Source organism: Tursiops truncatus, chromosome 9 (assembly GCF_011762595.2).
Source record: "Tursiops truncatus isolate mTurTru1 chromosome 9, mTurTru1.mat.Y, whole genome shotgun sequence".
NCBI classification, from domain to species: Eukaryota; Metazoa; Chordata; class Mammalia; order Artiodactyla; family Delphinidae; genus Tursiops; species Tursiops truncatus.
This window is the reverse complement of record NC_047042.1, coordinates 33,559,084-33,586,645: the sequence shown is the minus strand read 5'-3', so window position 1 is coordinate 33,586,645 and position 27,562 is coordinate 33,559,084. Positions and strand designations below refer to the sequence as shown.

General features: G+C 36.6%; 1 protein-coding gene and 1 pseudogene across 1 annotated transcript in view; both read right to left on the bottom strand.

Moving 5' to 3' along the window:
- TMEM196 (transmembrane protein 196) overlaps positions 1 to 27,562 on the bottom strand; it is a 289,255-nt gene that overhangs the window by 122,235 nt on the left and 139,458 nt on the right. The window lies entirely within an intron of this gene.
- Positions 1,861 to 3,654, bottom strand: LOC117313533 (zinc finger protein 396-like; annotated as a pseudogene).

The following is a 27,562-nucleotide window of genomic DNA, read 5'->3' as shown; positions in this document are numbered from 1 at the left end:
AACTTACGGTATGACTGAATTGACCAGCTCTTTCTAGTATAATGTGGACACAGCCTGAGAGTTCGTGAAAGGTGACAGAACTTTGCTTTTCCTTGTCCAGACATAGGAAAAGCAAAAGAAGCAGGAGGCATGGAAAATGCAGGAGAATGATGGGTAGAGGAAGAATCAGCAGGAGAGCAATCAGTAGCCTACATAGGAGCCCCAGATATAATACTTGATTTCAAGGGAAATTCTCTCTATTTTAAAAGTTATTTTAAAATGAAGAAATGTTGAACAGAGATGATATGAGGCAGATAGAAGGAGAGACTAATTTAAGACTAAAAAATGAAAACTACAGCAATTAATATATTATTCATCACTAACAGTAAGATAATCTTACCTGTCACTATGTAAAATTAATTTTGATTCTGTGAAGTTTCATGTATATATCAGTACTAACTTTTAACATAAAGCAGAAAGCAAGCTGAATTGTTGAAAAATGTGCTAATATCCACCCCCCCCACACACACACACCTGTAAATATGCAGTCTATTCCAAAGCCAAGGAAAATTTCTTTATGGCATTCTTTTTTTTTTTTTTGATTTAGATTCTGTCATTTTATTCACATAGTACCCAAAAAACTCTTTCCATGATTAAGCAGTAATTCACAATACATGTATCTTGAGGCATTTGCTGCTTTAATAGATGGCTTCTTCCTCTCTTTAATTACAAAAAGAATGAGACCCAAATAAAAAGACTCCTACATTTTTAATAAATGAAAATGTACAAAACTCAATACTTATTCATATTTACTAGAGCTACAAAGTATAATCACTATCAGAAAATTCTAAAATTAAAATTTGTATTCTCCTCTCCCCTTACTAATCTAATATTTATCAATATTCTAACTAAGCAGAGCATGTAATCCCACATTTGTCTCAGGAGTTACTCCGAGCACTAGATATGACTGGATTTTCTGATAATGAAATGTTTACCCTTCATGAGGTACAAGTTCACCATGAGGCCTATCTTCCCTTCTCCTTCTAAGGACTTTCATTTCTCATGGTTGCCTCCATATTGGGTAACGGTGGCACCATGGGAGACACGATAATCCATGTATTCTTGTAATACATACAGAGTTTTATTAAGAATCCCTGGAAAGGGGGACGTTATGTTATATATTGTCAGAATACTTAAAAAAAAAAGTCATTTACTTTTTAAACAAGAGAATCTGATTGAATTAAATGTGGGTTAAACTCAATGGACTCTTTAAATTGAACTTTAGTGATTTTCTCATTTGTACAAGAGTATCAAAATCCAAGGTCTTAACATCATGATAAATTGTCTAGAAACTCATTTAGTAAGAATGCATAAGACCCTGAAAAGGTTGTCCTGGGATGCCTGAAACATGTTCACAGCTGATTTATGCCAGAACAGAGGCCATGAAGAACTCTGAAGGATAGTCACCAGCTGTTAAGGGTTCCCATTTCCAGGTAAGTACAGTTCTCCATTATGTGCTGCACTTACCAGGTAACATCAGTCTCGTTTGGACAGTCTTTTCTTCATCTTCCTTATTTCTTTATGTTAAGGTGATCATCAACTTTATATAAGCACCGACAGATAACTGTTCATTATTAGAACACTCATCATATTTAGGCCACTTCCTAAAGACACGTAGAGCAAATCTTAATGCTTTCACTGAGATATTTCCAATATAAATTGTAAAGGAGATAATTTTTTTTTTCCTACACAGGAAATTACTTAGTATCATCAACAGTATGTATAGATATTATACATCAACTATACCTCAATTTTAAAAATTGAAACAAAACAGTATGTAGGTTCTCAGGTTTTTGTAAGAGACAAGTAAAGTCCCTTTACTCACCTGCTTCCTAACAATGACCCTGGACATTTCAGCTTAGGTCTTGAGGTACATATTCTTTTGGGTCTCCTCAATCCTATTCTCATATTTTGAATCAGGTAACAGAAAAATGAAACAGGAAATTTATTTTATTTTATTATTTTTGGCCATGCCATGTGACTTGGAGGATATTAGTTCCCTGATCAGGGACTGAATCCAGGCCTGCAGCAGTGAAAGTGTGGAGTCCTAACCACTGGACTGCCAGAGAATTTCCAGGAATTTTTTTTTAAAAACTGATTAAATCTTTGGTCTAGTAACTCCAATGTGCAAGTAATGAAATGGAGAATACCCACTTATATACTAACTCACACACTCCTTCTCAACAGGGAAAATGTACTTGTCTAAAAAGGAACATACTAGTTCATTATTTGTGTTAATAATGGAAACAGTAGAACATGTCTGAGAGTATCTTTTCAAGAGCTGCACTAGGGATGGAAATCCGATTTAAGCTTTAGAATCTCAATCATCTGAACTGACACTGTAGAGAAAAGCAAACAATGCTAACAGAAAATATTCTACATTCTCTCCTGTGGCTGTTACAACCTTTGAAAGGAAATTGGTGCCCACTGAAACTACCGATTTATACTAAAGGAGTATTGGTGCCTTGTGTCTGCTCCCCTGTTGAAAAAGTTCTCAGTAAATGTTTTGACTCCCTCGCAGCACTGATGGGACTTTCTCTCTAGTATGTTTTTTCCTATGTCTGAAAAGATTCGAGCTCTGACTAAAGGCTTTCCCACATTCATGACATTTGAAGGGTTTCTCCCCAGTGTGGGTTCTTCGATGTTGAATCAGGATTGCACTTCGGCTGAAAGCCTTTGCACACACGTCACATGTATAAGGTTTCTCTCCACTGTGGATCCTCTGATGTAGATTAAGGGCTGAGCGCTGAGTAAAGACTTTCCCACATTCATTACACTTGTGTTGTTTTTTTCGATTACGGTTTCCCTGTCTTCTTTCAAACTTTCTATCTTGTTCACAGGTTCCTCTAAATGTGAAACTCTGGGAAGCATTCGTTTGAAGAGTGTTAGAAACTTTGTGATGCAGTTCTTTGCCTGAAGAAGCCTTTCGCCTTGAAGCTGATTTCACATTTATAGTTCCGGTGTCTCTATCATTTTGTCTTAAGGTGTGATGCTCCTTCAATGCCCACTGCAGTTGCTTTTTTGTGGGCTTAAGCTGGCTACGTGGTGTCTCCTGAGTGATTTCACAAGTTGATAGCTTCTTTGCAAGCATGTCCTCATTTCGTCCAAGAGAGACCTGTTCAGCCGCCCTGTCATGCTCTTTCTCCAGCTCCTCCAGCATCACCACGGCTTCCTCTCCACTCTCTGGTCGGTTCTCTTCAAACCAGGCCTGCAGCTCCTCAGGCAACATGGCCAGAACTGCTCCAGCACCAGCAGCTCCAGGATCTGCTCCTTGCTATGCACCTCTGGCCTCAGCCACTGACAGCACAGCTCGCGGAGCTGGCTCAGAGCCTCCCAGGGCCCAGATGACTCTTGGTAGTCAAACTGCCTGAACCACTGGCGGTAGGTCTCTGAGCTGTAGTAGCTGCTCCAGTGGCGGCTGGAGACCATATTAGAGGCCTGCCCTCCCTCTTCCACCTTCATTACCAGAATGCAGTCAGGGTCCCCTGAAGTTTGTGGAAGGAGTTTTGATGTCTCTCTCAATTTTGCAGACATTTGGACTAGAAATAGCTCAGAACTGCTAGGCTTTAATCTTCAAGAAGGTGAAACTCTCCTTATGGACACTCCTCCTCTGCTGAGCCTGCTCCTGACGGTCCCGGGACACCTTCCTCCACCACACGGCACCGCTCCCAGACAGGGACCCGACTCCGCGAGACCACATGAGGAGAATGTATGGCATTCTTTTAGCACTGATATCTGACCATTTATAATCATGCATCAGTCAGTCCTGGTAACTTTGGAAGTAGTTGTTTCTACTTAGTTTTTGTTGTTGTTGTTGTTGTTAAGTAATAACTATCTTGGGGGAGATACTTTGAGACTACCCCATAAAGATTTAAATTGGCTTTATATGAAACCTATATGTTGAATCAGAAAGTGTTTTATTTTACTTAGTTTTACTAGTTAGGAGCATGGTCTATTTTTCTATTTACCTGTTTTTCTTTAGAAAAACAAATAAGATGATTTTGTTCCGTGCTTACAATGGAACAAAGTGGAATTTAAAACCAAGTAGAGTATAGAGGACAGGCTCTACTTGGTTTTAAATTCCACTTTGTTCCATTGTAAGCACGGAACAAAATCATCTTATTTGTTTTTCTAAAAAGGCGGACTTTTTTTCAGCACAGTAAAAAATGTAGATTCAAGCATGGGAATTTTATTCAAGAAATACTGATGAATATTCATGCATGGACTGAAGAATATAAAATATGAAATATCAACTTCCCTAAAAGTCATGGGATAAAAATTTTTGTGGAAGGCTATTATATTACTCAAAAAAAAAATACCTATAAAAACCCCAACACCACAGAAGCAAATGATATATTTAATGTCATTGGTAAATTAGGATTCTTTTAGATAAACATAAAGAAGGAAATGGCATGCTACTTTGAATTGTTATCAGTTATGATGTATTTATAAAGTGATAGTGAGAGTAAGAAAAAAGTAGAAGAAATATTAAAACATATTCTAAAATATCCTTCTCTACTTTGTTTTCCTCCATAGTATTTATATCCTTATACTTTATTATTGCTAAGATCATTTACACTTCTTTATTTTTCTCTCTTCTCACTATAAAACAGGTCTACTATTATAATTTTGTTGTTTTGTTCACTGCTGTATCCCCAACAATTTTTTTAATAGCTGGCACATAGGTGATAAATATCGGCAGAATGAATGAACTGGTATGTGGCAGTATGTGCAAGAGATACCAAGTCACTCTCCTTGAGTATCAAGAGAGAATCCTTTTAAAGTCAAGGCAAAAAGACAAAGTTAACTACGAAAGGGGATAAAATTAACCTGGATTCAAATTCAAAGGAACTTTCAATGTTGGAAGGCAATGGAGAGATGCCTTTGGAAAGAAAAATGAGTTCAGACTGTGGTAAAGATAAGTAGCTTATATATAAGAGTAACTCTCCTACAAATAATTATTAAAAAATAATTTATAAACCAAGTTGAAGGCACTTTTAGAATGTCCAAAGGCAGGCAGCAATCATGGAATATTTCAACTTTTGAAAGAATAAATGGCCACTGAGTCAGATCCACACTTATTTGACTTTTCCCCGAAGGCAATTCCCACTTCATATAGCGTAGGGGAGCTATAATTCAAGCAGAAATCTGCTGTTTTATCAGGTTGAGGTGTCAGAGAACAGAGTTTGGGCTACCAGAGGAGCTATAAATAGAAGGGGGAAATCCTGAGAAGGAAAGCACCAGAGGGAAAGAGTTACCAACTCAGCATACACACTTTCCTCAAATCCTTGAATGAATGCACAAGGAAGATTCCAAGAAGTCTAGTGGAAAACAACAGCTGGAAATGTGAAAAAGCTGAGCAGATATCTTAGCTCCTGTCAACAGGAGAAGAGATAGAATATATCATCTGAGTCTGAATTTCTACCCATTGATGAAGGAATCTGCTTTGCCTTTTGTGCCTACCACTGTAAGCACAGCTCCTCTATCCAAGAGCTAGATCCTTTGTCTTGGTCATTTGTGAATTCAGACCAGGGTGAAGCCTTCAGATCTAATCCGAATTCAGCAAAGCAATCTCAACAGGAGCAATCTCATGATGCTAGTCTTAGACACCTGAAGGGTTGGATTTGTCTCATCCTAAGATGTCCCCTTTGCATTTTAATATGGGTATTCTGCTGAGCCACTTCTTTTGTGATCTTGCTATTTGGCCTACTGTATGACTGGCACTTGAGTTCTACAATTTACAGAGGTAGAGCCAGTTAAGAACTCAGCGGTTATTTAGGCATTATGAATGACTGGTGCCAATTTTTCTAACAGAGTACCAAGCTATTATGTGAATCATTTTTTTTACTTCAAAAAACCAACTGGTTGACATAGTTCAAGCCTGAACCCTAATGGTTGCAGCTGTGAAGACCAGGATCCATTCTTTATTAAGGTTATTTACTTCCTTTAAAGTCATTATACTTTGGTGTAAGGATCAGAGGCATAGAAAAACTGTAACATATGCTTGACTCTGCAATATTCTTTCATCCCTTTTTATGCATTTAAAATGTTGGGATTTTCTTATTATCTTATATAAGGATTCCCAAGTAAGAATTTATTTTTACAACAACAAATAGCACAACTTCAAGATGGCACAATTCTGGTACTGTTGGTTATGGCAGACCATCTAGCTTATCTTTGGATACAATTTTGTCATTTATTATTTCTGGATCAATATATCTGATCCAAGATCATTTTTTTCTTTGCTTCAAAACTGTATTGTTTATTTTAGACAATCTATATTATCATTCTTAGAATGTTTAAAAAATAGTCATTGTATTACTACTGTAGTTATGCCCAGTGGTCAGAAAATTTTTCTCTGAGAACCAAATGGCAAATATTTATGTCTTTGGGGACCAAGAAGCAAAATTAAGCAACTGTTATTGCCAAAGAGCTAATAGTCCTTTTACACTTTACATTTTAATAGGTTAAAAAAAATTTTCATTTACAGGCCATACAAAAATAGGCAGAATATCAGATTTAGTCCATGGGCTATATTTTCCAGCCTTCCTCTTTAGCACACCTTTATCAGGTGAGGGGGTGACGTTCATTAGAATCTTTCAACTTCTTGACCGTCATCTCCATTAGTTCCACTTGATATTTCCTTATGTATTTAAACATATACCTACTCTATGATTCAGTCATTCTCTCCTAGGTATTTACTCCAAAAAAGGAAGCAATTTATCCATGGAAGAAGACTTACACAAAAATGCTTGTCACCTTTATTTCCAGTATTGCCAAATGTCCATCAGGATAAAAGATTTAAAAAGCATTGTAATATATTCACTCAATAAAATACTACTCAGCAATAAAAATGAATGAACCACTGATGTATGCAACAACATAGATGAATCTCAAAAACCATGTGTTGGGCAAAAGAAGTCAGGTACATAAGAGTGCTATATTATCTATATGAAGATCAAGAAAAGGCAAAACACATTTAGCTTAATAGAAATTGATTATGACAGGCTAATCTATGGGGGGTAGGGACTGGTTGTATAGGAGGCATGAGTAAATTTTATGGAATTAAAGAAATGGTCTATGTCTTTATGGCAGTGTAGGCTACATGGGTATAATCATATGTCAAAACATTTAATTGTTGTCTAAATCTGTGCACTTCACCATATGTAAAGTTTACTTCAATAAAATCACAAAAAGGCATTTAAAAATATGAACAGATATCCCTCCTTAATATAAACAAATACAATATTTACTTAAATATATACTTGACAAAATATTACCATATCAAATTCAACAATATATGAAAGGGATTATAAACCCAAATTGTGTTTATTCCAGGAATGCAAGGTTGACTTACCCTTTGAAAATCAAAAATTTAATTCACAAAATTAATAGGAAAAGGATAAATCCCATATAATTTTAATGGATGCATTAAAATGTTTAGCAATACATGATAAAGAATAGTAGAGAGTATTCTCAATCTGATAAATTGCCTCTAACAAAAAACCTAAAGCTAATATTAAACTTACTCATGAAAGACTGAATTATTCACCTCCCCACACTAGGATCAAGAAAAAGACAATAATTCCTACTTCTACAACTTCTAGTCAATATTGTATTGGAGGTTTTAGCCATTGTTAGTAAGTCAAGAAAAACAAATAAAGCACATAAAAATCAGGAAGAAAAAAACTAAAGCTCAACAAACTTATTAAATTATTATACAGTAAAATAGACACATTTGTGTATAGCTCTATAAATATTAACACAAAAGTCAACTTTGAGTCCTACTTGCAATGAATCAATCAAATCAACCCTTACCTCTCATACCACTCTCCTGACCCAAGGGTTGGACACTATGCTTTACTCTTTGATCAACTTATATCATTTCAATACTTAATATCTGAGATTATAGCTGCTAATATCACTGTCAACAATGCTGAAGAATGATTAGTATAAAAAATGGGCAAGGAAGGGCAAGAATGACACTGAAAGCCTCAGAAAATTATATTACATATCCTGCATGCAGGAGACAATTGTTCTACTTTTTGGTTAATTCATATCCTATAGGATATATTGGTTATGTGAAACACATCTGCTTGAATGATAAACACAATTGCATAGAAAATTTCATATTCTATTTAGATAATACCTTAAATGCCAATAGTAAGTGAAATGCATTTACTGATTAATCTATGTAGGAAACACCTGCCTTTGGAAAAACAATATCTTTTACTTATGAGCTGAATTATCAAACAGTTTTCAGATTACAGGGTCAGTTGGTTGCTGGTTGCCCTGGGAGCAACTCCATCTAATTAACTTCTTTGCTATTCTCATTTCATAGTGAAGGAATAAAATTGTGGGTTTGAAATTGCCTTCAGCTTTTGATGATATGCCCCTTAATATTCTTCTTGTTTTATGTACAGTTGGATTACATTCATCCCTTTGATGTTTGTGGGGTGCCCATTCCCATGTCCAAGTATTTTTTATAAAACAGGATTGAGCTACTATGAGATACATCATTTAGTAGAACTCGATATTAGACTAAGCAAGAGACTTCAGCCTATGGCTATGAGACATGGTCAGGAGCTGGCAGCCAACAGATGAAAGCACAAAGTAAAGAAAACCTTGCCTCCAACCCAAGTTTTCCGCCTCAGAATTTATTGTTGGAAAACAACTTAACCCTCTCCTGGTTTATGAGACACTGGGATGCAAGCCTTAAAGCTCTGGCCATGACATAATGGAAATCTTGCTTCCAGTCCTATTTTGGCACTCAGGATTTATGAATGGAGAAGATCAGACCTTCCTCCAGCATCATAGAAATAATAAGGTCTGATTCTATAGATAGCAACTGTATGGCACAGGGGACGAGCAGCCTCTGTTTCTGATCCACCACTTCCACACTTCACCAGGATTGCTCATCTTACCTATTTAATTGGTACTTGTTTCCATGGAGCTTCTAGGGGTCTAGTACCTTTCTGAGAGGGAAGCCTGTAGATAACGGTCCTCAAAGTACAGACCCTGTACCAGCTGCATAAGCATCACCTGGGAAATTGTTAGGAGTTCAAATCTAATGTATACTGAGAATTTCCTTGATTTTAGTATTATGTGCAGTTCCCCAAACACACTTAGCCACAGAAACTTTTCTTTTTTACATAGGCATCTCTTCAGGCTTATGTTCTATGAAATACTCTCAATAAAACAGAGCTTTAGAGAATGCTGTTTGAACTGGGATGCAGTTCAAAATTATACCTAATGATATTTCCTTCCTTTAGCCAAACAAAAAGGCGTACAACTGAAAAGCACATGAAGAAATAAGGCCATTACTTTTAAAAATAAATACATTCAATGTTCATTGCAGCTCTATTTACAATAGCCAGCATATGGAAGCAACCTAAGTGTCCATCGACAGATGAATGGATAAAGATAATGTGGCACATATATACAATGGAATATTACTCAGCCATATAAAGAAATGGAATTGAGTTATTTGTAGTGAGGGGGATGGACCTAGAGTTTGTCATACAGAGCGAAGTAAGTCAGAAAGAGCAAAACAAATACTGTATGCTAAAACATATATATGGAATCTAAAAAAAAAAACAAAACAAAACATGGTTCTGAAGAACCTAGGGGCAGGACAGGAATAAAGACACAGATGTAGAGAATGGACTTGAGGACACGGGGAGGGGGAAGGGTAAGATCGGATGAAGTGAGAGAGTGGCATGGACATATATACACTACCACATGTAAAACAGATAGCTATTGGGAAGCAGCCGCACAGCACAGGGAGATCAGCTCCGTGCTTTGTGACCACCTAGAGGGCTGGGATAGGGACAGTGGGAGGGAGACACAAGAGGGAGGGGATATGGGGATATATGTATACGTATAGCTGATTCACTTTGCTATACATCAGAAACTAACAGAACATTGTAAAGCAATTATACTCCAATAAAGATGTTAAAAAATAAATAAAAACATTTATATTAAATGGATGAATTAATTCTTTGAAGTAACTAATGTTGAAATCCAGTTTTTCAAAAAAATTTATCTTGTGGTTAAATAATTTAAAATTTCTAACATGTGCCAACATATGCTGACTTGTCCTCTTTTATTATATTCCTCATTTTGTAAAATACTTGGCAAATATGGCTATAATCAAGACAAATTAGATTTTCAATTAAAGAAGTAAGGATAGAACAGTTAACTGAAATCCCCAGTTAATCCAAAGCTTTATTTTAACCAATAGATTCAGCTAAGCATATGGCTGCATTATATTCATGGCTAAATCATTAGGAATCTAGAAAATGAAAAGCAGATTTACTGTTACTGTGCATGTTCCCACAGTTTCAATGCCTATGAGACCCAATCTGCTGGAGTTTGTCAGTGTTCCAGGTTTTAAATAAGAAGATGTCTGCATACTTGCTCTAAATGGTATTCCAGGAAGCTCTTAAATTGATTTTAACTGCTATGTCACTTAATTTGAGCTGAGAACTCAATGAGTTCCTGTCCAAAATCAGTTCTGAAACTAATGTGTCTTTGTACCGTCACTAGTGGCCCCTTTTCTATATTTCATGAGCTATGAAAATTCACAGTTCTACCTCCATGTGAAGCTGGTTTACCGCTTGAATAATTAGGACCAAATGGAGATGGTAATTCAAATGAGAAATGTGCTTACATGTTAGTCATCTATCCAGGGGAAAAAAAATGAAGACAATTGATCATTTCACTTTTCAAGTAGAAAAGTTGGCAACTAATAATCATCATCATCACAACTTCCAGTTATTAATTGCTTAAGTATTCCAAAAATCATGCTCAGCAGGTTAAATTAATTATTAATTAATTTAGAGTAAGCTCCCTTTCTCGGAATTTATCTGTTGATATATTTCCACATATGTTAAACAATATACTTAATAGCAAAAGATTGGAAAAACCTAAATGATCACCAATAGAACCTTGTTTAAATAAAAATTAGCATATGTTTACAATGGAATCCCATTGTGGAAACAGATCACTGTATGCTCATGCTTGATTAGAAATTTTAACTGAAGCCACAAGCTTCAAACCTCAGCCTTGTGCCAAAGACCTTAAAGGAATACAAAATTATCAATACAAGGGTTTCAGGAGTGTTTCTCAGACATTTTCCATGACGGCACAAAACACGTAGAATTAAAACAGAAGAACTTTTAGAAGTATTGACTTCAGTGAGTAGGTACTGTTTTAGGGATTGTGGGACATGCTTTAATTAGAAGAGCACTTGTTTGAAGAAGCCCTGCCTTCTGGTCTCAGTGCTGCCATGATTTTGGACAAGTCCCTGAATTTCTTTGAGTGACATGGTCCTCACTGGAAAAATCATGCAGCTAGGTCAGATAATCAAAAATTGTATGACTTCTCGTATCATTGCACTTAAATTGTTCTCATTAACATCTTTGGGAGATCATGGCTTCAGCAAGCTGAGAAAGATTCACAAAGAATTCCTTCAGAATCATATACTATACAGCAGTATGTTCTCACTCCCAAATCCTTTGAGTGTTGGGGAGGTTCCATATTTATTAGGGAGACTGTACTGCACATAGTGGGTCATTACAATGCATAGGCCCAATAGCCAATCCTAAGTATTCTTAAATATCAAGCTTAGCTAGACGTATCAACTTATAACAGGAAGGACAGGAGATGTAGTAAAGAAGAATAGATTTTAAAAAGATTTTTGGCCTAAGAAAAGACTTTAGGCTGGCTCAAGCTCCTTCTTTATTCTTTTTATGTAATACTGTGTCTGTCTTTTCAAAATGCGGTTATAAAACTGAGTCAAGTGTGGTGGGTAACTGATAAATATTAGATAAATAAGTGTTAATCCAATGGGTGGCAATTATATTTTAAATTTTAAAATGCCAAATAACTGGTGAAATTAACACAAGTGCCAGAAATTTCTATACAATCTCCTACGTAACCGTTAAGGCATCTGACCTTATGACATCACATGGAGAAGAGGCTCCAGGCAGAGGTGGGAAGATTTCTAATGACCACTGGTGATTTAAACAGTGTTGATTAGATCACATTCCTGGCAGATTAGTTATTCTCTTCTGGAAATCTTCGAAAGCAGCATTTCTAACTCAGGATTTATTAGAAGTATAATAAAAAAAAAAAAGAAACCCTTTGGATTAGGAGCTCTTCCTGAGTAATAGCAACAAAGGCATTAAATTATTTATATAAATGTTTTAAGAGATTCTTTAATAAAAACTACAAGCCTCATGCAGTTATGACGTTACTACTTTCAAATAATCTCATTCACTTGAAATGAAAGAGCAACAATAAAAAGTATCATTCTCTTGCAATGCTACCTAATACCTATACAAAAGCTACCAGAAAAATAACTAGTGGGCATAAGCAAACTTTTCAGAAGACTCCAGGTATGAAACCTATATTAAATTATCTTTTTTGTTTCTTTATGGTTTCATGAGTACAACATCTTTCCTCCCAGTAGCTCAACCCCATTTCATTGATTAATTCATCTGCCTACCATGATCACTTTTACTGAACTCAGAGATGGAGCTAAGTACCTATATACACACTGAATGAACTAGGAGATACAGGTAGGGCTGGTGAATGGTCTCATTAAACTACACATTACAGATGTGCTCCTAGAGGGTCTAAGGAGATATCAGTCTATATTCATTGATAGTCTGTTACACTGGTAGATAATAAGATTAGCCAATAAAAATTGGAGATTTAGACAAAAAATATTCAGGGTACGTGGTTAAATTTTAATTTCAGATTAACAAAGAATAATGTTTTGGAATAGGTGTTCTACATATTGCATGGAACATACTTATACTAAAACAATTTCTGTTGTTTATCTGAAATCCAAAGTTAACTAAGTGTCTTGTATTTTACCTGGTAACGCCCGCAGTGGTCCCTAACGAAACGCATCTCCTCAAATCCCTGCACTTGTATAACCCTCATCCCTTACATCTGGGCTGGGCCTGTGGCTTGCTAAAACTAAAAGAGTATAGTAGAAGTGATAATTGCCAGTTTCAGGCCTAAGCCTTGAAGAGACCTGGAAGCTTCTGCTTTTGTGGTTTGCGGGTACTAAGCCATCATAAGAACTCCACCCACCCTGATGAGTCTGCATAGAAGTCAGCTCAGCTGACACCAAGAACTGAGACCCCTAGATATATGACCCCAGTTGAAATGCTGCAGTCAGCCCTAAAGCACCTGAGCCATCTTAGTGGAGGCACCAGATATGTGAGCTAAGAAGCCATTTTGGGTTTTTAGGGCCCGGTAGACATTGTGTGGAGCAAAGACTTATCAAGCCTGCAGTGGCCTGTTTGATTCCTGACCCAGAATCATGAGAAATAAAAAAAATACTGCTGTTTTAAGTGCTAAGTTTTGCATTAGCTGTCATGTAGCAATAGATGACCAACACAGGCGCAACAGATGACCAACACAGGCAAGTCCCAGCCCTGACTCTGCTAGCTCCTGCAAGGAAGCTGTCTGACCTCTCCAGACCTTTTGAAAGTAAGAGGAGAATATTTGCCTACTTCATAGGCATAGGAAGAGAGTGAATAAATTCCCTTGTCTAATGTGTTTGAGAATACTAAAAGCTGTAAAAATGTTAAATAGATATATGTAAAGGTTTTGTAAAATCAAGGTAAAAATTTAAAGGGAGCAAATTCAATGTTAAAGGAGTAAGTCTGAACATCAAAGGTGGAATACTCAGAGGAATTTTTCTTTTTTTAAACTTATTCCTTTCTATTGCTTTTTTCTTTTTTTTGATTAGCTTCCCAGAGCTTAAATTTGAATGTGACTGCAGTGGATTCTATTATTTTAACTTTGCTACCAATAATTTCTGAGAGGAGAGTTTAACTTTTGTCTCAAACACAAGAGTGAAAACTATAGAAGCAATAAGTCACACAGCACTTTTTCCCATCAGGAAGAGGGAAATAATTCTCCATAGATGTTCCAAAAGAAACAAAGTCGTACATTGTAATCTTGATGAAAAGTTGTACAGATTAGCCTGAAAATTGATTTTTATATAAAACCACACTTAAGCTAGATAAACCTAAAGATATCCACAATATCAATTAGGATGATATTTGGCTGCAACTAACCTAAGAAAATTCCTGAGGTGCACAGAGGGAGTAGTGTGGCAGCTCCCACAAAGCTGCCACACTACTATATGACTTCTCACACAGTTTACATGTGTTACCCCATGATCGATAAAACCTGCTTAAGCTCTAGTCATCACATCCACAATCCAGGCAGGAGGAAGAAGGAAGGGACAGAGAAGGGCATGCCCCCTCCTTTTAAGAAAATTTCCTAGAATTTTCACAAGAAAACTTTTGCTTAATTTCTTTCGGCCAGAACTTAATCACATGGTCATGAGGTTGGGAAAAGTAGTCTATTCTGAATGGCCAGATTTCCATTTTAAGTGGAAAAATGGAGATGGCTATTTCAAAGGAAGACTATCTAAGGATGACTATTCCTATTTTTTTTCCTACACTGTTTTAAAAATTAAGTTATAGTTGATGTAGAATGTAGTGATTCACAATTTTAAAAGGTTATATTCATTTATAGTTGATATAAAATATTGGCTATATTCCCTGTGTTGTACAATAGATCCTTGTAGCATATTCTATACATAAAAGTTTGTACCTCTTAATCCCCTACCCCTATATATTGCCCCCCCTTCCCTCTCCCCACTAGTAACCACTAGTTTGTTCTCTATATCTGTGAGTCTGCTTCCTTTTGCTATGTTCACTAGTTTGTTGTATTTTTTAGATTCCACCTAAAAGTGGTATCACATAGTATTTGTCTTTCTTTGACTCGTTTTACTTAGCATAATACCCTCCAAATCCATCCATGTTGCTGCAAATGGCAATATTTCATTCTTTTTTATGGCTGAGTAGTATTCCATTGTGTGTGTGTGTGTGTGTGTATTTTTGTATCACATCTTCTTTACCCAATCATCTGTTGATGGACACTTAGGGTGACACTTCCATATCTTGGCAGTTGTAAATAATGCTGCTATGAACACTGGGGTGCATGTATCTTTTCAAATTAGTGTTTTGTTTTTTTTTTTTGGAAATATACCCAGGATTGGAATTACTGAGTCATATGGTAGTTCTATTTTCAGTTTTTTGCCACAGTGGCTGTACCAATTTACATTCCCACCAACAGTATATGAGGATCCCTTTTCTCCAGATCCGTGTCAGCATTTGGTATTTGTGTTCTTTTTGATGATAGACATTCCGATGGGTGTGAGGTGATATCTCACTGTGGATTTGATTGGCATTTCCCTGATGGTTAGCGATATTGAACATCTTTTCATGTGCCTGTTGGCCATATGCATTTCCTCTTTGGAAAAATGTCTATTCGGTTTTTCTGCCCATTTTTTAATCGGGTTTTTTTTTTTTGGATATTGAGTTGTATGAGCTTTTTGAGTATGTTGGATATTAACTCTTTATCAGTTTTACCACTTGCAAATATTGTCTCCCATTCAGTAGGTAGTTTTCTCGTTTTGTTAATGGTTTCCTTTTCTGTGCAAAGCTTTTAAGTTTAATTAGGGACAGGTACTTGTTAATAACTGACTCTGCATATATGCTAAAATTCTGTATATGTGTGCTTTCACCTAAAATTCTTAAGGAATTATTGAGTACCTATTGCAGTGCAGGGAACTCTGTTAAGCACTGTGAGGGATATAAAGGTGAATAAGCTAGTTTTGACATCAAGAAGTGTACATCTATTTAAGAATTCTATAAAATATAATATACGATTGAAGAATCCTAATACAATATTTGATTAATAAAAGAAGTCCCAACAAAATGTTGAGACACTACAAGGTAAGGAAAGATGACAAATGGTAGAGATACTAAGCAAAATGCTGTGGGAAAAATCTACTCCCACCAAAAAAGAATTAGTGAGAATGTATGTTTGTGATGATTTCCCTTCCAATCCTTTATGCCTCAGGTATGCTGATACCATTACAAAAACTGGCAAAACAATTTAAAAATAAAAACTTTATTCTCAGCCTCTTTACTCCTTCCATTTCCTTGCTTTGTTCAAACCTGGCTCTTCCTCCACCCTAGGGCCCTCTCAGAGCGCACTCATTTCCTACAGAGCCCAGATGTTGTATCAAGGCTTCTGGCTCCCATTCCTTTTTTTTTTTTACATCTTTACTGGAGTATTATTGCTTTACAATGGTATGTTAGTTTCTGCTTTATAACAAAGTGAATCAGTCATACATATACATATGTTCCCATATCTCTTACCTCTTGCATCTCCCTCCCTCCCACCCTCCCTATCCCACCCCTCTAGGTGGTCACATAGCACCGAGCTGATCTCCCTGTGCTATGCGGCTGCTTCCCACTAGCTATCTATTTTACGTTTGGTAGTGTATATATGGCCATGCCACTCCCCCACTTTGTCACAGCTTACCCTTCCCCCTCCCCATATCCTCAAGTCCATTCTCTAGTAGGTCTGTGTCTTTATTCCTGTCTTACCCCTAGGTTCTTCATGACATTTTCTTTTTTTTTCTTAGATTCCATATATATGTGTTAGCATATGGTATTTGCCTTTCTCTTTCTGACTTACTTCACTCTGTATGACAGACTCTGGGTCCATCCACCTCACTAAAAATAACTCAATTTTCTTTCTTTTTATGGCTGAGTAATATTCCATTGTATATATGTGCCACATCTTCTTTATCCATTCATCTGATGATGGACACTTAGGTTGTTTCCATGTCCTGGCTATTGTAAATAGAGCTGCAGTGAACATTGTGGTACATGACTCTTTTTGAATCATGGTTTTCTCAGGGTATATGCCCAGTAGTGGGATTGCTGGGTCATATGGTAGTTCTATTTGTAGTTTTTAAATGAACCTCCATACTGCTCTCCATAGAAGCTGTATTAATTCACATTCCCACCAGCACTGCAAGAGTGTTCCCTTTTCTCCACACCCTCTCCAGCATTTATTGTTTCTAGATTTTGTGATGATAGCCATTCTGACCGGTGTGAGATGATATCTCATTGTAGTTTTGATTTGCATTTCTCTAATGATTAATGATGTTAAGCATTCTTTCATGTGTTTGTTGGAAATCTGTTTATCTTCTTTGGAGAAATGTCTATTTAGGTCTTCTGCCCATTTTTGGATTGTTTTTTTGTTATTGAGCTGCTTGTAAATATTGGAGATTAATCCTTTGTCAGTTGCTTCATCTGCAAATATTTTCTCCCATTCTGAGGGTTGTCTTTTGGTCTTGTTTAGGGTTTCCTTTGCTGTGCAAAAGGTTTTAAGTTTCATTAGGTTCCATTTGTTTATTTTTGTTTTTATTTCCATTTCTCTAGGAGGTGGGTCAAAAAGGATCTTGCTGTGATTTATGTCATAGAGTGTTCTGCCTATGTTTTCCTCTAACAGTTTGATAGTTTCTGGCCTTACATTTAGGTCTTTAATCCATTTTGAGTTTATTATTGTGTATGGTGTTAGGGAGTGTTCTAATCTCATACTTTTATATATAGCTGTCCAGTTTTCCCAGCACCACTTATTGAAGAGGCTGTCCCTTCTCCACTGTACATTCCTGCCTTCTTTATCAAAGATAAGGTGACCATATGTGCGTGGGTTTATCTCTGGGCTTTCTATCCTGTTCCATTGATCCATCTTTCTGTTTTTGTGCCAGTACCATACTGTCTTGATTACTGTAGCTTTCTAATATAGTCTGAGGTCAGGGAGCCCGACTCCTCCAGCTCCGTTTTGGTTTCGCAAGATTGCTTTGGCTATTTGGGGTCTTTTGTGTTTCCATACAAATTGTGAAATTTTTTGTTATAGTTCTGTGAAAAATGCCAGTGGTAGTTTGATAGGGATTGCATTGAATCTGTAGATTGCTTTGGATAGTAGAGTCATTTTCACAATGTTGATTCTTCCAATCCAAAGACATGGTATATCACTCCATCTATTTGTATCATCTTTAATTACTTTCATCAGTGTCTTATAATTTTCTGCATACAGGTCTTTATCTCCTTAGGTAGGTTTACTCCTAGATATTTTATTCTTTTTGTTGCAATGGTAAATGGGAGTGTTTTCTTAATTTCACTTTCAGATTTTTCATCATTAGTGTATAGGAATGCAAGAGATTTCTGTGCATTAATTTTGTATCCTACTACTTTACCAAATTCATTGATTAGCTCTAGTAGTTTTCTGGTAGCATCTTTAGGATTCTCTATGTATAGTAACATGTCATCTGCAAACAGTGACAGCTTTACTTCTTCTTTTCCAATTTGGATTCCTTTTATTTCCTTTTCTTCTCTGATTGCTGTGGCTAAAACTTCCAAAACTATGTTGAATAAGAGTGGTGAGAGTGGGCAACCTTGTCTTGTTCCTGATCTTAGTGGAAATGCTTTCAGTTTTCCACCGCTGAGGATGATGTTGGCTGTGGGTTTGTCATATATGGCCTTTATTATGTTGAGGAGAGTTCCCTCTATGCCTATTTTCTGCAGGGTTTTTATCATAAATGGATGTTGAATTTTGTCAAAAGCTTTCTCTGCATCAATTGAGAAGATCATATGGTTTTTCTCCTTCAACTTGTTAATATGGTGTATCACGTTGATTGATTTGCGTATATTGAAGAATCCTTGCATTCCTGGAATAAACCCCACTTGATCATGGTGTATGATCCTTTTAATGTGCTGTTGGATTCTGTTTACTAGTATTTTGTTGAGGATTTTTGCATCCATATTCATCACTGATATTGGCCTGTAGTTTTCTTTCTTTGTGACATTCTTGTCTGGTTTCGGTATCAGGGTGATGGTGGCCTCGTAGAATGAGTTTGGGAGTGTTCCTCCCTCTGCTATATTTTGGAAGAGTTTGAGAAGGATAGGTGTTAGCTCTTCTCTAAATGTTTGATAGAATTCGCCTGTGAAGCCATCTGGTCCTGGGCTTTTGTTTGTTGGAAGATTTTTAATCACAGTTTCAATTTCAGTGCTTGTGACTGGTCTGTTCATATTTTCTATTTCTTCCTGATTCAGTCTTGGCAGGTTGTGCATTTCTAAGAATTTGTCCATTTCTTCCAGGTTGTCCATTTTATTGGCATAGAGTTGCCTGTAGTAATCTCTCATGATCTTTTGTATTTCTGCAGTGTCAGTTGATACTTCTCCTTTTTCATTTCTAATTTTATTGATTTGAGTCCTCTCCCTCTTTTCCTTGATGATTCTTGCTATACATTTATCAATTTTGTTTATGTTCTCCAAGAACCTGCTTTTAGTTTTACTGATCTGTGCTATTGTTTTCTTTGTTTCTATTTCATTTATTTCTGCTCTGATCTTTATGATTTCTTTCCCTCTCCTAGCTTTGGGTTTTGTTTGTTCTTCTTTCTCTGGTTCATATAGGTGTAAGGTTAGGTTGTTTGAGATTTTTCTTGTTTCTTGAGGTAGGATTGTATTGCTATAAACATCCCTCTTAGAACTGCTTTTGCTGCATCCCATAGGTTTTGGATCATGTTTTCATTGTTATTTGTCACTGGGTATTTTTTAATTTCCTCTTTGATTGCTTCAGTGATCTCTTGGTTATTTAGTAACGTACTGTTTAGCCTCCATGTGTTTGTGTTTTTTTTGTTTTCTTTCCTGTAATTTATTTTTAATCTCATAGCTTTGTGGTCCGAAAAGATGCTTGATATGATTTCAATTTTCTTAAATTTACTGAGGCTTGATTTGTGACCCAAAATTGATCTATCCTGGAGGATGTTCCAGGCGCACTTGAGAAGAAAGTGTAACCTGTTGTTTTCAGACGTAATGTCCTATATATATCAATTAAATCTATCTGGGCTATTGTGTCATTTAAAGCTTGTGTTTCCTTATTTATTTTCTGTCTCATCTGTCCATTGGAGTAAGTGAGGTGTTAAAGTCCCCCACTATTGTTGTGTTATTGTTGATTTCCTCTTTTATAGCTGTTAGCAGTTGCCTTATGTATTGAGGTGCTCCTATGTTGGATGCATATATATTTATAATTGTTATATCTTCTTCTTGGATTGATCCCTTGATCATTATGTAGTGTCCTTCCTTGTCTCTTATAACATTCTTTATTTTAAAGTCTATTTTATCTGATATTAGTATTGCTACTCCAGCTTTCTTTTGATTTCCATTTGTGTGGATTATCTTTTTCTATCGCCTCACTTTCAGTCTGTGTGTATCTGAGGTGGGTCTCCTGTAGACAGCATATATATGGGTCTTGTTTTTGTATCTATTCAGTAAGCATGTGTGTTTTGGTTGGAGCATTTAATCCATTCACATTTAAGGTAATTATCGATATGTATGTTCCTATGACCATTTTCTTAATTGTTTTGGGTTTGTTTTTGTAGGTCCTTTTCTTCTCTTGTGTTTCCTACTTAGAGAAGTTCCTTTAGCATTTGCTGTAGAGCTGGTTTGGTGGCGCTGAATTCTCTTAGCTTTTGCTTGTCTGTAAAGCTTTTGATTTCTCCATTGAATCTGAATGAGATCCATGCGGGTAATCTTCACTGTAGATTCTACCCTTTCATCACTTTAAACATATCGTGCCACTCCCTTCTGGCTTGTACAGTTTCTGCTGAGAAATCAGCTGCTAACCTTATGGGAGTTCCCTTGTATGTTATTTGTCATTTTTCCCTTGGTTGCTTTTAGTAATTGTTCTTTGTCTTTGATTTTTGTCAGTTTGATTACTATGTGTCTCAGCGTGTTTTTCCTTGGGTTTATCCTGTATGGGACTCTCTGCACTTCCTGGACTTGGGTGGCTATTTCCTTTCCCGTGTTAGGGAAGTTTTCGACTATAATCTCTTCAAATATTTTCTTGGGTCCTTTCTCTCTCTCTTCTCCTTCTGGTACCCTTATAATGTGAATGTTGTTGTGTTTAATGTTGTCCCAGAGGTCTCTTAGGCTGTCTTCATTTCTTTTCATTCTTTTTTCTTTATTCTGTTCTGCAGCAGTGAATTCCACCATTCTGTCTTCCAGGTCACTTATCCGTTCTTCTGCCTCAGTTATTCTGCTATTGATTCCTTCTAGTGTATTTTTCATTTCAGTTATTGTATGGTTCATCTCTGTTTGTTTGTTCTTTAATTCTTCTAGGTGTTAGTTCTTTAATTCTTCTAGGTCTTTGTTAAACATTTCTTACATCTTCTCAATCTTTGCCTCCATTCTTTTACCGAGGTCCTGGATCATCTTCACTATCATTATTCTAATTTTTTTTCTAGAAGGTTGCCTATCTCCACTTCATTTAGTTGTTTTTCTGGAGTTTTATCTTGGTCCTTCATCTGGTGCATAATCTTCTGCCTTTTCATTTTGTCTATCTTTCTGTGAATGTGGTTTTTGTTCCACAGGCTGCAGGATTGTAGTTCTTCTTGCTTCTGTTGTCTGCCCTCTGGTGGATGAGGCTATCTAAGAGGCTTGTGCAAGCTTCCTGATGGGAGGGACTGGTGGTGAATAGAACTGGGTGTTGCTCTGGTGGACAGAGCTCAGTAAAACTTTAATCCACTTGTTTGTTGATGGGTGGGGCTGAGTTCCCTCCCTGTTGGTTGTTTGGCCTGAGGCAACCCAGCACTGGAGGCTACAGGCCCTTTGGTTGGGATAATGGCAGACTCCAGGAGGGCTCATGCCAAGTACTACTTTCCAGAACTTCTGCTGCTGGTGTGGTTGTCCCCACAGTGAACCACAGGCACCCCTCACGTCTGCTGGAGACCCTCCCACACTAGCAGTTAGGTCTGATTCAGTCTCCTATGGGGTCACTGCTCCTTCCCCATGGGTCCTGATGTGCACACTACTTTGGGTGTGCCCTCCAAGAGTGGAGTCTCTGTTTCCCCCAGTCCTGTTAAGTCCTGCAGTCAAATCCCACTAGCCTTCAAAGTCAGATTCTCTGGGAATTCCTCCTCCCATTGCCAGACCCCCAAGTTGGGAAGCCTGATGTGGGGCTCAGAACCTTCACTCCAGTGGGTGGACATCTGTAGTATAATTGTTCTCCAGTTTGTGAGTCACCCACCCAGCAGTTACGGGATTTGATTTTATTGTGATTGCGCCCCTCCTACCATCTCATTGCAGCTTCTTGTTTGTCTTTGGATGTGGGGTATCTTTTCTGGTGAGTTCCAGTGTCTTCCTGTCAATGATTGTTCAGCAGTTAGTTGTGATTCCGATGCTCTTGCAGCAAGAGGCAGTGAATGCACCTCCTTCTACCCTGCCATCTTGAACCAATCTAGAAAACTATATTTTAATTATTTTGTATTTGGGTAAGGGGGTAGAGAAGCAGCAACAGTATCTTTAGAAAAGTGCTATTTTTTAAATTGAGATAGCAAGATTTAGAAACAATTTCTCTTCTACAACTATAAAACAATTCCAAAAGTATAGTCTGTGGTGCCATATAAACCACGGTCTGTCATTTTATACTTCTATCCGAAAGATAAAAATTCAAATGCAAACACCTACAGATGAATGGATTCATGTTAGATTATTTTTACTTTTGGACTGTGCCTTACTTCTACAAGAGATGAACTGAAATATGTACTTCTTATATTTCATCACCTCATAATGGAATTTATTCCATTTACTAGAGGAATCTGCTTGAATTCCATGCTGCTTAATGATCTGTCTCTCAGTAAGTATAACTCACATGTGATTCCTCAACATATATATTACTAGGCTGTGCTGAATATGGGCTTTCTCCAATGCCATTATTGATCTACTCTCCTCTCATCTACCCTCCCCCTTTATTTCCTCTCTTTCACTCTATTCCTGTCATTCATCTGTCTCTCTCTCTCTCTCTCTCTCACACACACACACACACTCTCTCTCTCTCTCACATGTGCACAGATACTTACATCTGGACAGACAGAATTTCCCAAGTTTCCAATTCTTGGTTTGTTAGTTTGTTATAACTTATCTTCAAAAAACTTATTGATATGTGTGGGGCATTATCCGTGTATGGAACATCATAACCTGTAGTGGACATTATTGCTTTCCTACCTTCCTTCTTCTGAGAAATGATCCTGCTAACAATACGGTTCAGGAGTGTGTGGTCCCATTTTCAGACCCTGCAGCTATGGCCACAATTGATTGATCCAGGTATGGGTACCAGTTTGAAGTTAGATTAATCAGATCCTTTCCTCGGTATTTTTAAACTTGGGAACATTTAAGTGAGTTTAGTCATTCTCTGTGGAGAAGATATGAACCTGGAGTTGTTGGTGGCTGTTCCAACAATGTGAGAACAACTGAAGAAAGTAGAAGCAACCCATAAAGAGAATCAGAAATTAAAGGCTGCAGAGAGAATCATTCTGGATTCTAGGCCCTGGTACTGACTGACCTTGAGGTTAGCTGTAGCCAGCAATTCCTGCAATTTGCTTGCAAGAAGCAATACATTTTCCTATTTCTCTGATTTAGTTTAAGCTAACTTTCTGTCAATTGCAACCATAGTCCTGACTAAAAGTATATCCATAAGCCTAAAGTTGGATTTGCTCATTTGTTTTTATGTGCTTTTTATGTTTCTCGTACAGGGAAATAAGTGTTCTATTTAATTAGCTAAGAGTATTAAAATTGGGGCATACAAATTGATTAGTTTTATTCTGTGGCAAAGGAGGCAATTGTTCTCCTAGGAAACCCTTGTATCTCCTTGCTTCCTCACTCATCCCTGATATCCCCAAATTAAAGTTTGTTCCTTCAGCTTGTGTGTCTATAATGAGGAACCACTTAGAAGTAAATAGCTTAAGGAACATTTTGCCAGGTGGGATGTTTGCCTGGACTGCCCATTCTGGATACCAGAGCTTTGACAGCATTAGTAAACTGGGGCATACTCAACTGAAAAACAATGACAAAAGCAAAAAACAAAACAAAATAAGACTATCAATAACAATACCTAAGGTTTCCACAAGTTGGGATTTTGTAAAATAATGAAAAGATTCATTTAGTGGGCTTGTCCCTCTAAATCTAATAGATTTAGAATTTCATAGATTATCACACTGTAAATATAACATTATATACAAGAACAATAAAATAGACATTTAGAGGAGCTTTGATACAAATGTTTAATTCTTCTTGCCCACAAATTGGTTAAAAATTAGTCAGGTAGAATAAGGACATATTCATAGATGACTCAGTCCAAAGATTTCATCTCTTTTGCTCCCCATCTTGGTGCCCCTTGGGTTCTGACCTGTCCTGGTCTTTAATAGAATGTTTGCATGTTAAAAACTATAGGGTAACATCATTCTCGGCTGGTCCTATACCTCCACCCTAAATACAGAGAAATTATTAAATGATGGCTGAGGAGGCCATGGTCCACTAATGCTGCTCCTTTATTCAATGGAAAGGAAGAATTTCTACGGAAGGATTCCTTGTTCCATCACTCAATCCTGTGTCCCTTTTAATATCCTCAGTTGTTTCTTTTTTTCTGCCACACATCAAAATAGCAGGTAAATTTACTACTTCAAATGTTGGCAACTTATAAACCAAGTTTGAGCTCAGAAGGAGCCACCTCTGCCCACAAACAGGTATAAGTCACTCCCCTTGAAAGTTATCAAAGTGCAGAAGCTTAGAATGTCTCCTTTAACTATTTCACAATTACCCAATAGGAGGGCAGCAAACTAGGCAAAGACCACTGAATCAGAAATTCTTGAAATCTAGGGAGAAGTAAGAACTAACATTATCAGTCATTCACTTCTTGGCATAATAGGTCCATATTGTTTTGGGGAAATAGGTTTTATGAAAAGGAGAACGAAGGAACACTTAAGACATTAGCCTTTCAGGGCAATAGGTAAGGGCTCTAAAAACATCACAAGAAGTGGGAAGAGAAAAGTGAGGGTTTCCTCTTCACAGTTTTCCTATGACAGTTCTCAATATACAATTGAAGAAAAGTAATTAATGTGTTCAGTGGGCCATACTCTTTTTGCCTCTCTCCTGAATCCACAGAATTTTACAAAACTGAATGCAGGGTTTGCTGGCTATTCTAACAAACCTAAAACTGACACTCTTGGGCTTAAAACAATAATAAGAAGGAAAATAGGGAAATTTTGATTATATATATGGATCCTATGAGTGTACCTCTACACCATTTTAAGCAAGGCCATGTCTTCAAGTACTATTGAAAAACTTGCCTTTTCATACCTTTATCTAGTACCTCTTCCAAGGCAGTGGGACTCCCTAGAAGCTCTGGATCTTCTGAATCAGCTGACAGATGATTAAGGGTCTGTAGCCATGGCATATTCAGATGGGAACATACAAATGTTACCATGGAAACTCTCAGTGGTTCTACATTGTAATATTTTGGTACTGAGCTATAGAAAGTGGTCTAGCAAAAGTCTCATAGGGAATTGGGCAACAGTGTTTGTCCCATTAAGCTGAAGTTCAGCAGAGGCATTATATTAAAAAAAAAAAAAAGAAAAGGAAAGAAAAAGAAGCACATGGATACCTAGGAGTTTGATTTATGGATCTGATTAACAATAGGATTTTCTTAGACACACATCTTTTGTATAATATTGGAGACTACCACCACAGAATTATTTTCTGGTTCCTGTCTAATAGCTATTTTCCTGAATGTTCTCTCTAAGTTATAAGAAGAGACTTTTCATGGTCAGTGTACTCTAAAAAATATAATGTTATATGATGTGAATATATAATCTTGGATAACAATATCTCAGTCAAAGCTTCCTTATCATCTTCTTTAAGGATCTAGTTAATATAATTATTATTTTTATACTAATCTACCCACAATATTCTCCCTTTTAATTTCTATACTGAAGCTGGCTCTTTTAAAAAAATACTAGATATCATAATCTCTTGTGTTTTCTCTTCGTGCTATATGAAAATTTTGAATAACCTCCTTATTCTCTTTCTAATTATCAACAAGTCCATGATTGTTGATAAGCTGTCTTCAACCCTATTTTTAAAAGAAAAAAGAGTAAAGCACTACTCTTTTGTGACTTGTAATATTTCACAAATCAATCCCATGTTTCTTTTCTGTAATGTTATCTTTGAATTAGAGAAAAAAGTAAATACTACGAAAGCACATTTTTTTTTCACAAATATGAATGAGTTTGTAGTTATCAGGCCCTTTTACACATTCTCTTCTCCATTGAGAGTATATTAAGCAAAGCAGGATACATGTTTCCTTTTTGCTTATGGCACAGATCATTTTGCTAGATTTTTGATATTTTGATTGCCTAAAACTTAGTTCCAGTAATTATTTTGGTTTCAAAACCCACAATGAAAGTAACACCAATAAGAGAGCTAGGCACTACAGAGAACACAGTAACAGCTATAACCGCTATTGACAATGATCATATATGGTGTTTCATGTGTGTGCGCCTTCTTAGTAATAACCTCTTGTTTAGTGTTCACGTTATACACAACCCAGAAAAATATCTATGAAGATAGTTCTAAATTATTTGGGGGTAACTTATAGAGTATGAGCATTTAAATCACAATGTATTTAAATTTCTAGAAGTGAGCCGAATTGTAATTTTGTTATTTTCATTTTTAAGACAGTTTCAGTATTTAAATGCACGGCAAAAATTGTTTGGGTCGCATGTGTGTGTGATTTTACTTTTTGTTTTTGCCAAGCATAAACTAGGAACTATCAACAGTCTGCCTATCCATAATGTTTTGCCTTTAAAATGTGTTTCTCCATCATTGAAACCTTTTAGGTAATTAGGAATTGAGTTAACATATGTGACAAAAGCAATTAGGGACTCTTACCAAACCTGAACTATATATATATATATATGACAGAGACTAAAATAGGATGTAAAAATCACTTGGAGCATTATTTGGAGAAATCATCCTTATATAGCCCATAAGACTTTCAACTGATAAAAATAAAATAAAACTGTACTGGATTTATCTGCTATACTATTAATCCTTTCTTTGAAATATATACATCATGGTAAAAGCCTGTGTTGAAAGTTAAGTCATTACTCCCCCAACCTATGTATGTGGAGATCCTAAAGGGCAAAGTTTAAAACCAAGGGGCTCAAAAGTCAATTAATTTGTGACAAAGGAGCCAAGTATATACAATGAGGAAAGGACAGTCTCTTCAATAAATGGTTCTGGGGAAACTGGACAGCCACATGCAAAGAATGAAATTAGACCCCTATCTTATACCATACACAAAAATTACTTCAAAGTGGATTAAAGACTTGAATGTAAGACCTGAAACCTTAAAATGCCTAGGAAAAAAATGTAGGGAAGAAGCTCCTTGACATTGGTCTTGGCAATGACTTTTTTTGGATTTCACACCAAAAGCAAAGGCAACGAGCAAAAAAAAAAAAAATTGGGACAGTACAGCTTCAGTACAGAAAATGAGCCACCAACAAAATGAAAAGGCAACCTCTGGAATGGGAGAAAATATTTCCAAATTATATGTCTGATAAGGGGTTAATATACAAAACATATAAAGAACTCATACAACTCAATAGCAAAAAAACAAACAAAAAAAATCAGACTATCTAATTAAATAATGGGAAGAGGAACTGAATAAACATTTTTCCAAAGAAGACAAATGACCAACAGGGACATGAAAAAGTGCTTACCATCACTAA